Source organism: Herpailurus yagouaroundi, unplaced genomic scaffold (assembly GCF_014898765.1).
Source record: "Herpailurus yagouaroundi ecotype Mexico unplaced genomic scaffold, PumYag 216, whole genome shotgun sequence".
Lineage (NCBI taxonomy): Eukaryota > Metazoa > Chordata > Mammalia > Carnivora > Felidae > Herpailurus > Herpailurus yagouaroundi.
In genome coordinates, this window is record NW_024412447.1 from 8,627,228 (window position 1) to 8,640,074 (window position 12,847).

A 12,847-nucleotide genomic window follows, 5' to 3' on the forward strand; every position below is an offset into this window, starting at 1 on the left:
GGATGTATTTATTCAACTCCTACCTTAGGACACCGGGCATCTCTGTGCACACGTCGGGAATGTATACACGTAGACACGTCTGTGTATACGCCGGGAATGCGTGCATTTGGGCAGGTATGTCACAGGTCGCTGTGGCGGAAGGAAGTGTGTGATCTGCCACAGGGACACCTGTTCCAGCCCGCTCTCCCTGCAGAACACCAGAAAAGAAGGAATAGTATTGACATAAGTCAAGAGAGGTGGAGAAGCAACAGAGGTTGTCCCTAGCCACACTCTCCTCTGCCGAAGTCCAGACAGGCGGCACCAGGCAAGGCGTTGGTTCGCCTTCTCCTGTCCTGGGAGGGTCCCCCTGTCCCCCTTAGAGACCCATGTCCTCCTGCTGTGCTCCCACAGCGGGCCTTCTGGGTAGCGGGCAGGGGCTCTGAATAGTGCACCCCCTCCGAGGCTCCTGTTTTGCATAGGGCGTCCCTCTGTCCCATCACACTCGCCCTTGGCCTTCAAGGTTGCTGCTGGGCCTGCTGCTCACGGGGCCTCTCTCGGTGGGCTCTCTGCCTTTGCTCTGTGTGAGTTAGTAGCTCCAGACTGTGAGCGCCCACCTACCCAGGCCTGGTGCTCAAAACCAACTTTGATCGTGAGCCCAGAATTCCCGCACAAAGACTAAATACCTTCCTCAGTCTCGGCGACTCGGCCTGTTGGCATATCTAATCCCCGTGGGCGATCCCTCTCCTATCAGTGTGCTAAAGTGTGGCTTCAGGTGAGGTAGAACGAGCTGGCTCTAAGGGGTGGGATAGCTGGTTGAGATTTCACTTTGAGACCCGGAGGCTCTCGTATTAACTTCTCCAACCTGGGCGTCGCTGTCGACGGGATGTGGCAAACGTGCAGAGCCGTCTCCCCTTCACCCCCCTAGACGTAAGCTCCGCAGAAGCCGTTTCAGCTGCTGTCACCCTGATGTTCCCTGGTATCCGCGTCCGGCTTCCCTACTCTGCCAGTCCGCCATCTTTGTTTTTCTATCCTTTCTGTCTGGACCTTATCTACTAAGTAGAATAGTAGTTGTTTTTCTCAGTAAATTCCAGTTTTGTAAGTTACAATATTTTCATCTGATACAGAGGTCAATCGGTATCTGTTCCATCTGATACAGTCCTCAATTTATAGCATTTCCTTTCTAAAATAGTTCCTTCTGGTCCTCTGGCCCATGCCTTCTTATTAACATCAGTTTACTCACTGACAAAATTCATAGTGACTTCGGTGGTGATCTATTTATTTCACTAGTTTTCAATATTTTATTTTTAGCAAACCACACCTCTTTCTGGAAGACATAGATACATCTTGTGTTTCTATAATTAACCAAAGTTTGCATTACTACGCATGTAAAAGCTCGTACAACCAGTCTCTGAGCGCCTCTAAGCTAGCGTTTTTGAAACTGGGTATCACAGTGGTGAAATCCATTTAGTGCGTGGCGACCAGCCAGTTGGGCAGTAAAATTCAATAGAAAACAAAATAACAGAATAGAGTCGAAAATATCATGGCTCATGGCACATAGGAAAGTCGGGTATTGTTTTGTGACCCTTTTGGGTTAATCGTGTGTCTAACTGTAAAAATGTAAACGTACAGTTACTGGGCCACAGTGTAGAATGTAGTTCTTCCAGTGGATCTCAATCAGAATTTTCTTTTGAAAGCCACTGCTCTGAGAGTGTTACAAAAGCTTGACTTTCAGAAGCCGATGTCTCCTACCGTGTCCTCGCGGGGCACGCTGGGGAGATGCTGTTAGTCACGAACGTCCACCTACTTAGGGGAGAGAATCGGCCTGGTGACACATAGCGTCTACCGAAACTGTTCAGAAATGACAGCAGATAATGCCACTTGTCACATGATTGCTAAGTACTGGCCCCTGGTTTATATTCATAATTTTTTACTGGGCTTCTAAAGGCCACGTAGAAAACGTGTGTCCATTTAATCGGTTTGTTTTCGGGGTTGAGGAAGCGACGCAGCAGAGAACAGCCATGTAGGAAGGACTTAAATGTCCCCTGCTCACAGGTTTCCATTTCTTTGGTTGAGAATATGGCGGCCCGGGGGGCAACTGGGAGACAGGCCAGAGAGGCAGTGTCTCTCATTGTCTGTCCCCACCCTGTCTGACCTTGCTAGAGGCCGGGCTGACGCTGGGGAAGGACTCGCTTCTCTCACCCAGAACCACCAGTTATCCAAGGACAGGGCCCTGCTCTCAGGGGAATCGGCTCCCTAGAACAGGGTCAGAGGTACCTCTTAAGATGACGAGGACGATTTTCAGTCTAAAGTGTTTTTCTAGTTACTGTTCACAGGTGCATTGACTCCTGGGCTTTTCCTAAGCAGCCCGCTCTGTCATTTTATAGGTAAGAACATTAAGTCTTGGGTCCCCTGAATCAGCAAGGTCACTGGGGGGAGCCTCAGAGGCCCTAGACCTCTCCTAGGCTCCAACCCTCCTGGCATCTGACGAGAAACGGTGTGGTTGTAACTGGTGTGGGCTCAGTGAAAAACGTCTCTAGACTCTTTCTCTTTGTATCCGCATGTCTTAAGGCCAAAAAGGCGTTTTCCCCATATAAATGAAAATCTATGCGTTACTTGCTCATTTTCACCAAACTACAGGAAGCGGAACGTAGAATCAAAAAGTATGAGAGTTGCTTATTCTGTCGTGTAAAAATGCTTTGCTTTGGGACTATGGCTATTGTTAAAAACTGCTTATGGGGCCGTGGGCACTCTTGGGGTGCGTCCCCTCCCGGGATCCGAGCAGGAAATTCTCACCTTCTCCGGTGATGAGAAGGGAGCCAGAGGTGTGGCATATACGGCTGTGCGTGGAGAGAAAAAGCCTAACTCTCGTGATGGGCACGACTCAGAATAGATCTACTCGTTGGTGCAGCAGACATTCCTGGAGGCCTCTTCTGTGCTTGGCACTTAGCTGGGCTCTGGAAGCCCTGAGAAAGAAGGCTCAGCAGGGTGGGGGTGGGGAGCCATTGCAATCCGGTGTGATCACTGCTGTGACAGGCCCTGTGCTGTCAGGGTGTCCACGGAAACCAGACGGTGCACTCAGCCCGGGTCAGGGAGCAGGGAAACCACAGAGGCAATGCGGCAGCATTGAGAGGACCCCTGACCTCACCCTCCCCGCTTCCTGGTGCCAGGACTCTCATGGCCAGACTCCGCAGAGGCCAGTGGGAAGTCCACCCAGCTCGAACAAAAGGAAAGGGTAATCAGGGAAGCCTTCCTGAAGGGGGTGACGTGTGGTTTGAGGTTGAAAGATGAGTTCCAGCCAGGGGCTGCTGGAGGCAAAGGGAATGAAAACACAGGGCAGCCACGCTGACCTGGGGAGCCAGCCAGAAGTGCCGGACATGGGGACGGGGCAAGGTGGGCGCAGTGTGTGTGGGGCCGGGGGAGGGGAAGGGGGTGGACTTAGGCCCCCACAGGGCTCGGTCGTTTCCCAAGTCAGAAATGGACTAGCTGTTGACAAAAAGGCAGCCTAGGGCCAAACACTGACTGTACATGGTTCCCAGAGTAAGTAATCCGCAAAAAATGTGGAGAATGGACTGAGTTAATAATCACTACTTTCTTGTAGCTTTCAGGGGGTTGCTTCAGTCTTGGAGATCCCATGTAGATGGAAGCTTCCCCCTCCGCGTCCCTCCCCTCATCTGTTTTCTGGGAAACGTTTGTCCCGCCTTCACGCCCACCCTCCATGTATCTCATTAGACTTCATGTCTTTTCATCAGTACCTATGAATATACGCCCTCCAGGGGCAAGTCTTTTCACAAATGGCCTTAAAATGTCCCACAACAATTTATTTTCTCTCTGTGACAGTAGGGATTCTTAAATACTTGTTACAGAAAATGCAGGAAGTGGGTGGGGGCTTTGGAGAAGGCTGACCCGGAGCGGGTCGCGGGGTCCACGACTCTCCATGTGTCCTTGGGGGAGCTCGCTGCCCACCACTCCCGCTGCCCTCACCCTGCAACGGGCGGGCACAGTGGCGGTCAAGAGACCGGCTGGCTGTGCAGGGTAACGGGAAGGTGCGCAGGCAGCCCCCAGCGCGGTGACAGCCCGCCCCGGCCATCAGCCACTCTATTGTCGCCAAAAAGAACCTATGCCCAGCAAGCTCACAGTAGGGCTTGCTGTGCGTTTCTGAAATTAGCCGTCCTCAGGGAAGGTTGACGTTAATGGCCCCAAATCCCAATGGGATTTGAAGAGCCCACGTTGCCTCTGCATTTCCGTCACCGGGGGATGTCACCGGGGTGACCCTCCCTCACCCCCGTTTTGGAAAGAAGCCTGCAGGTCGAAGGCACCAGGGCTGTTCCGAGAGAGCCTGGTTCATTGTGTGCGGTCACCGCCCTGCGTCAGCTGGGACAGCGCAGGCTGACTTTGTCAGGGACAGCAGCAGTAAAGTTTTCCATGTGTAGGCTTGAAGCAAAATGTAATTAGCCTTTATGTGCAGAACAAGGACCCATTGATGAATACAGCTGGTCTTTGTTTTGTCCCGTCATTGAGAGTGGGAGGTAAAAGTGTTCTTCTTCATGTTTATTAATGCGAGGTTCCTTAGACAAATGGCAAGCACAGTTTAATATTTGTCGGAACACAGGGGGGTTTGCCAAAACAGTTGTGTAAGAGGATTGCAGGGTTGCAGATTATAACCGTTTCTGGGTTAAATAAATGAATTATTTCTCTGCTTTTTTTTTTTTTTTTTTTTTAGTTAAAAAGATCCCTCCTTTCTCAGAGGTGCAGCTCAGCTCATCCCACTTGTGTTAGCAAATGGAGATGTAGCACCGTGACCGGCTTTGCCTTGGAGATTGCAGCCAAGCACAGCGTGTGGACTTTAGACAGTTCCCAGGATGGCCGTGGGGGCGGGCGGGCGGGCGGGCTTCGTTTCGGCGCGTGGCATCTGGCCCCAGAGAGAAGCCTGCCTCGCTTCTCGCTCGCCTGCTGCAGCTATTCACCTGGGCTGGTGGCTGGGCTGGCACCTCACACCGCAGGAGGGGGTTACCCTCCCAGACTAGCGTCCTGGGCACCAGTGCAGGAATTCCCTTTTTTTTCTTCCTCTTCTTTTCTCAAGTGCAAGTCCACGGCCACCTACCTCTTTGGTCTGTCCCCCGAGTGCTGGTTGCAAAAGTAGCTTCGGTGCTAACACATACAGACGGCTTGTTCCATCCCCTTCAGCTTGGGGTCTGTGACTCTGAGCCTCCGATAAAAGACAATACCTGATTACACTGAAATGCTCTATTTTTTTTTTTTCAACGTTTATTTATTTTTGGGACAGAGAGAGACAGAGCATGAATGGGGGAGGGGCAGAGAGAGAGGGAGACACAGAATCGGAAACAGGCTCTAGGCTCTGAGCCATCAGCCCAGAGCCTGACGCGGGGCTCGAACTCACGGACCGCGAGATCGTGACCTGGCTGAAGTCGGACGCTCAACCGACTGCGCCACCCAGGCGCCCCCTTTTTTTTTTTTTTAACAGCTAATGTTAGTCTTGGGAGAATTTGAACCTACCAAACCCTCTCCTGCCAGAAAAAATGCACATTTCTTAAGGTTACTCGTGTTCTATTCCTTTCCTATGTGCTTCTTTAAAAGAACTACATTGTATATACACATACTTACCTCGTATATTACAAAAGAGACATTTATGGGGAACTTCACTTGGGTTGATTGGAGAGTATTTTCTTTATCGCCTGTCTGTAACCAGTGCTTTCTCACAAAACGCAGTGTGCTCTGAGAAAGGAAACCTTCCCAAGTGAGCCTGGCTTAGGGCTTTATGGAATTGTTGAGGGGAGCCCGTACCCCACATCGTAGAGGTAGGGAATGCCCAGCAGCGGGGCACAGAGGCCCCGAGACGCAATTTGACCGAGGGGCGGCTCCAGACACGACGCCCAGGTAGGAGGTGCAGATGGTGTGCCAGTGAGTGGCCGTGGTGTAGATACCTTCCCTGCACACGGATCGCCCTGGACTCTTTCGCGGTGGTTTTTGCGCACACTCAGAATCCAGGGCAGTTCACACACTGCCATGGTGGCCCACAAAGTCCCGTTCTGGTGCTGCCTTCTTAAGAGAGCGCCAGGTGAGAGGTTTCCAGAAGAGTTTCAAGCCTCCTCTCCCCACAAGCCCCACCCTATTGGCCCTTCCAGACTGGTCGCTCTCATATTTATTTTTTTACATTGCCACATGAAAAACTTAGAAGCCTGGGCCAGGTAGAGCCCAATCGACAAAGCCTGAGAACCACACTAGTATTTTGATGGTCCTGTAGGACACATCTTCGTCCCCCAGTTGCATTTGCAAATACCAACTTTAGTGTCTGAATGGAGTCTCTCTGCTGTACCTTTAAGAAGGGAACATTTTCTATTTCCTGTCTTTTTGATGAGTCATCAATTTCCAGTACGAGTTGCTGTAATTATCCTGGTTAGATTAATTTCCCTAAAAATAGGCAGCTTCTTTCATGGTTTCGTGGGGATGGGCTTGAATAAAGAACCCTCCTGTCCCTTCAACCTTAGAGGCAACCAAATCACAATTGCAGGGAACAGCTGAAGACTTTTTTTTTTTCTGTAGCTTATCTCCCAAAGAGTATAACTGTGCATTTTGTAGAATTCCTGGGATTTTCCATCCCTGTACAAGTATCTCACTTCACACCTAAAATCCGATGCCTGGGTGAGCCCTAAAAGGCTTTCCTTGGCTTCTGCAGCAACAGCAGCATCTCTAAAGCAGCACAGCCCAGATCTGGAGATTTCCCAGCCCAGGGCGCTGCACGGGAAGGAGGGGGTGGCTTCGTGTTTTCAAATTCATGTAGAATTTCCTCTGAGTGCCAAGGATTCTTCACCTGTTCCGTGGACTCCAGATGCAGCTGGAAATTACGTGGCAACAGTGAGAACCAGCAATCTCTACGCCTCCCGCCTTCAGCTAATCTTCCTAAAGGCCTGTGTTAAAATGTCAGGCATTGTGTCACCTACCAGAACGGCAGAGTGAAGGGGGCGGGCGGTTCCAGATGGGATCCGCACATGGGCTCACACGCTGTGCTCTGTACGCTAGCTAAAACACGCATATATATACGGTACAGAGGGCGATCCCGTATGTGGTGTGTGTATATAACATGTTTATGGATGGAGAGATAGTGATCATATTCATACAGCATCCTTGGAGACGGTGTTGTAGGGAAAAAGCATTATTCCTCGATTGTCATCTGGGTTTGGCGGGCATTCATAAAAATTTTGTGCATTTAAAAAAAATTTTTTTTAATGTTTATTTATTTTTGAGAAACAGACAGTGCGAGTAGAGAAGGGCAGAGGGAGAGAGAGAGAGAGGGAGACACAGAATCCGAAACAGGCTCCAGGCTCTGAGCCGTCAGCACAGGGCCTGATGCAGGGCTCGAACCCATGAACTGTGAGATCATGACCTGAGCTGAAGTTGGAAGCTCAACCGACTGAGCCACCCAGGCTCAAAATGTTGTGTTTTTAGAGACCCTTGAAGTTTTCCTGATTCTCTATAAAGGTAAATCTTGAGGAGCTCACAGTTTGAAACTCAAGGAAACAGGTTTGGGGACCGTTGGAGAAAATCATCAATTTGTGGCCATCAAGGTGTATCTAATGACCTGTAAGAACACCTGTAAGTTGACAAACAAATGTCAACTGAACTGCCTCCGAAGAGGGACCTCATCTTCTTTCTTTTTTTCATTTGTGAGAGTGGGGGAGGGGCAGAGGGAGAGGGAGACCGAGATTCCAAAGCGGACTTTACGCTGTCAGCACAGAGCCCGACACGGGGCTCGAACTCATGGAACCATGAGATCACGACCTGAGCCAAAGTTGGACACTTAACCAATGGAGCCACGCAGGCACCCCAACGATGACCCTCATCTTATTCTCTGTGTACCATGTGCGCGTCAGCACGGTCACAGGTACGTCATCAAGAGAGAGACTTTGATCGATGTACTAAATCAGCACGAGCCTTCACCTTGACGACAGGTGGATGAGGTCTGAGTAGCACAGGGCTTGGACCCTGACCGTTGACATCAAGGACACTCTGGCAGGACAACCGAAGGAACCTGGTGGCTTCTAGGAAGAGAGAGGGAGCCATCTAAACCACAAGAGGGTTGGGGCGCCTGGGTGGCGCAGTCGGTTAAGCGTCCGACTTCAGCCAGGTCACGATCTCGCGGTCCGTGAGTTCGAGCCCCGCGTCAGGCTCTGGGCTGATGGCTTGGAGCCTGTTTCCGATTCTGTGTCTCCCTCTCTCTGCCCCTCCCCCGTTCATGCTCTGTCTCTCTCTGTCCCAAAAATAAATAAACGTTGAAAAAAAAAAAAAATTTAAACCACAAGAGGGCTTCAAGAGGAAGCCTGACAGAGGCCCAGCCTAGAGAACGCACACCAGTTCCTGATCCTGATGGAACTCCTCCGAGGGCCACGCGTTTCTGGCTCTCTGCGGGAGGTCTGTGACCACGCAGATCACCGTGACGCAGCACGTCTCCTCCAGTGCCTCCCCGCTCCCCAGGTGGCAGAGGAGATGTGATCGGATGCACGCCGACCGGTCGACAGCCCTTTGGAAGGGAAGCAGGAGGGCTGGGAGAGGCGAGAGATTCTTCTGCCCCCAGATCGGTGAAGATCAACCCCTTTTATATGACACAGTATTTTTAATTACAAAAGTCCTGCCTGTGGATTATACCAAATTTAGAAAATTTTAAATGGTTGTAGAAAATAGAGGTCATCAGGCGTCATCTCATGATGCAGACATAACTTGTTAACGCTCTGGCATATTCCTTCCGGTCTTTTTTTCTAGACCGTGGTTTATTAATTCTGTTGTCTTTTACAGACGGCATCAGATGGATAGGCACTTTTCACTTCTAGGCTGTTGGTTGTTTGTTTTTTGTTTTACTTGACATCTAAGTGTTTCTTTTGTGTCATTAACCATCCTTCAGAAACTAAAAGCGGGCAGTGCAGTATTCCATCAAATAGGTGTGCCGTGGGATAGTTACTCGTTAATTTCCCTGTTGTTTGGGAGCCTGATTCATTACACGGCCCTCCTCGCCTTGCAGGTTAAAACTAGAACACTCCAGACACGCTCCGTCTTTCTGTGCCTCTTTATCCTGCCAGTGGCTGTCCCATTTTTAAGTGGCTTCCCTGTGGCATCACCAGACGGGAGAGTCTGGACTCCCAGAATGCTCCGAGGGCTCCTGCGGCACTGGCCTCGCCACCAGACTGCTGCTCTGTGACACCGATAGACGTCCCGGCCTCCTCTGGTCAGTGGGCGGTGGAAGGGGCTAGGCCTGTTGTCAGGAGACCCTGGGTTCCGGCCCCAGCTCTGTCACCGGTGTGGCCCCTCAGAGTCCCGTCCCTCAGCAGTAGCTGTGTGCTCACTAGTAAAACGAGCAGATTGGGCTGGATGACAACGGGCGACATTGAGGAACCCGCTCCCTTTTTGGCCTCTTCACTTTACCCGCCCACTTGCTTCCCAGAACCTGGATCCCCCATCCTGTGTGCCACCTGGGCCCCTGCAGCCTGTTTGTGGAGTGGTCTCCAGGGAAGACACTCTGGGAGGAGGAGGAGGAGAGCCCCGGCCCCAGGCGCTCCGTTTCTGTGCTCGGGCCTGAGTTTCCTCACCAGTGGAATGAAGTAATGCCCATAGAAAGTGCCTGCCGTGGTATCTGCACACGGACCCTCGGCAAATGGGGCTCGCGGTCACCACCACTGTTGCCCGCCAGGCCCCTCGCGTCCTTCCTGGCCCGTCGGAAAAATGGTGACCGAGTTCCCCCAGCCTGAGGTCTTTCCCAGCCCTGGAGGGCCCCATCCTTTATCTGTGTTGACCTTATGAGAGTCGGTGTGTCTGTGCCTCTTGGTCCACGTCAGCACGCTGTGGCTGTGGGAGTCATCGTCCTAAGGGACTCGTAGCCAGTTACCCTGTGGGCGCTGCTAAGGCGGGGGTGAGGGGGGTGGGGTGCAGAAAGCTCCGAGCACATACTATTGCAGAGCTGTTGATGCCTTAACCTCTGGAGGTTCATAACCGCCAAGCAGCTCTGCTGAAACCTAAATGCCACACATGCGCAGGCCCATCTCCCGACGCGAGAGCAAGTCGTTCGCGTGTGGTCCCTGCCGGTCGCGCATCGAGGCGACTCAGACTCCAGGAGACATCTCACCCCGTGTGGCTTGGAGAATTTCAGGGCTCTCTGGGCTGTCGTAAAACAAATTAAGAGAGGTGCCAAACATCTGGGCACCAGCAAGGATGTCTAGGGCTCTGGTTTGGGGATATGGTAAAAAAAAAAAAAAAAAAAAAAACACTTTTTGGAACCGGCCTTAAGAATGAAAAGTTTCCTATAGGAGAGTAAGAGCGAGCGAGATAATTGAACTCATTGATTTCCTTCACGGCCTGTTTGCCCTTTCATTCCCTTCCTGAGGTGCTGTTTGTTGAGGAATGTCTCCAATTGCCAGAAAGACAGTGGGGTGTCTCATATTTCCCCGTCAGCTCCCCTTTCAGCCGGAGCCGAGTTCCGAGGCGAGCCTGCGATATGAATTTTTAATGCAGAACTTTATAGCTTCACTGTTGCAGCCTGGCTGCACTGCTCTCCTGAGCTTTCAGATTTAATGCTCTGATGAACAAGCAAAGACTCAGGGCATTCAGCATCAGTGAGAATTAACCCCCAAACGACCGCACGTGCGCCCTCTAATTTCCCTAAAGGTAAACCTAAAGGAATCGGGAGGGGGTAAGAAATGAAATGATGTGGTGTTTGGAAACTTCTCAAAATAGCCTGGAGCACTAAAGCAGCCTACTCTCAAAATTTTATTAGCTAGCATATATTTTTACCTTTTCATTTATCTTTTCAACGTCTGTCCTCACTTTGATGGACTTCTGCGCTCTTCTCGACCCTTAAGAAAGCTGTACGATTTTTAGGATTTACCGAGCAGAAAGATTACTGTACACTCCCATTTTTCCCTGGGAAGCACAAGTGTAGTTAGAAATCCAGAATCCGGGGGCACGTGGGTGGCTCAGTCTGTTAAGTGTCCAACTGCTGATTTCAGCTCTGGTCTTGATCTCAGGGTTGTGAGTTCAAGCCCTGTGTTGGACTCCACTCTGGGCATGAAGCCTACTAAAAAAAAAAAAAAAAAAAAAAGGGGAGGGGGGGGGGGGGGGGGGGGGGGGAGGAATTAACCATCAATAATGGAAAAAGTACCACTTACATCAAATGGTCAGTTCTGTGTGTAGGCATATGATTGTTTTTGTTTGTTTGTTTGTTTGTTTTGCTGGTAGCTCTGTATATTAGTGAAAGTTTTGAAATTAAGGATTTGTTTTAGAAAACGCTGTCTGTAAAAGTTGCATGAGTTTAAATAAGTTAGAGAAGGGTGGAGTTTTCAGTAGGTGGTGTCAGAATAATTGGCTAACTATGTAAAAGACAAGAGTCAGAGTTGAGCCCCATCTAGAATCAAGTCTAGATGTTTTGAATATGTGAATGTAAAAAAACGTAAAAACACTAGGAGAAACTTCAGATGGCTACTTACATGATGTGGGGGTGGGAAAAACCTTTCGAAGCATGAGGCCAAAGGTGGAAATCAGGGAAATTCACAGCTTTCTGTGAATTGGTTGATTGATAAACTGACAAAAAATATTTGCATTGTCTATGACAGATATCTATCTATATATAAAGAGTCCTGACGGAGCAATAAGAAAAAGTTGAGAACCCCAGTAGAGAAAGCTCTGTATTTTCAGCTCCATCTCCTTTCCAGACAGTTCTTTCACGGGCATCTCAAATTCAAGTGACCTCACTGTCCGTGACTTCCCTGAAGACAGCTTTTCTTCCCACTTAAGGCAAACAGGGTCCTCCTTTTTTCCAGAGACAGAGGGTCCTTCCTGCCTCTTACCATCCCTGCTATCTAACCCATATTAATTCCACCTCCTTGAGACATTCTGCATCCCTCCCTTTTCACTATAATCGTTTGGCTCACTTTTCGTCTCTTGGCCCTGCTACATTAGTATCTTCCCAATGGATCTCCTTGCTGCCAATTTCTCCCTGGACTAATCCATCCTCCAAGTGTCTGCTGAAAGTATCTTCCTGAAATGTGAATCTTATCCTGTTAAAATCTGTCCTCCTTAAAATCTTTCCATGGCTCTCTCTTGCCTCTGCTGAAAAATCATGACGTAGTGCGCGAGAGGCTTCGCGAGTCCGCCCGGCCTTCACCGCCTCATTTCGTGCCGAATCTGATGATCGCTCCCCTCGTAGAATCTCGGGCCTTTCCAGGCTCACCATGCTCTGACATCCCAGCGCATCGTCGCCAGCCTTTCTTCAGAAGCAGATCCCTGCCCCTCCACATCCCGTTCCTGTGCCCACACTTACCTGCACCAGCCTCTGCGTGCATGTTAAGAGGGGATCTGGTCTCTCCCGTTCCAGGGAGAGGATTCCGGGTGGGAGGGGACCGTGAATTTGGGACCCCCCCCCCCCCCCAGAAAACATACATCTTTATTTTCACTAACACCTGACTATGATGTAGCATTTCCTTCCCTTGCAAGTGAGGTCAACAAACCAGAAATAAGAGGGGCGCCCGGGTGGCTCAGTCGGTTAATCGTCCGACTTCGGCTCAGGTCGTGATCTCAGGGTTCGTGAGTTCAAGCCCCACATCAGGCTTTGCGCTGACGGTGCAGAGCCCGCTTGGGATTCCGTCTCCCTCTCTCTCTCCCTCCCCGACTTGCATTCTCTCTCTCTTAAGGTGAATAAATAAACTTTAAAAAAATTAATTTAAAAAAAAAAACAGAATAGGAACCTGTGACTTGGTTGCAAGTGGAAATCACATTTTCCATCACATTACAATTGTTGTTGATCCCTCAAATAGCCCGTGGTTCTTAGAGCCACCACAAGATTCCTTATTTCATGCTTCGATAAAAAACG

General features: G+C 50.2%; 1 protein-coding gene across 4 annotated transcripts in view; it reads left to right on the plus strand.

The window, feature by feature from the left end:
• CUX1 (cut like homeobox 1) overlaps positions 1-12,847 on the plus strand; it is a 371,970-nt gene that overhangs the window by 230,773 nt on the left and 128,350 nt on the right. The gene's annotated exons all lie outside the window — the stretch shown is intronic.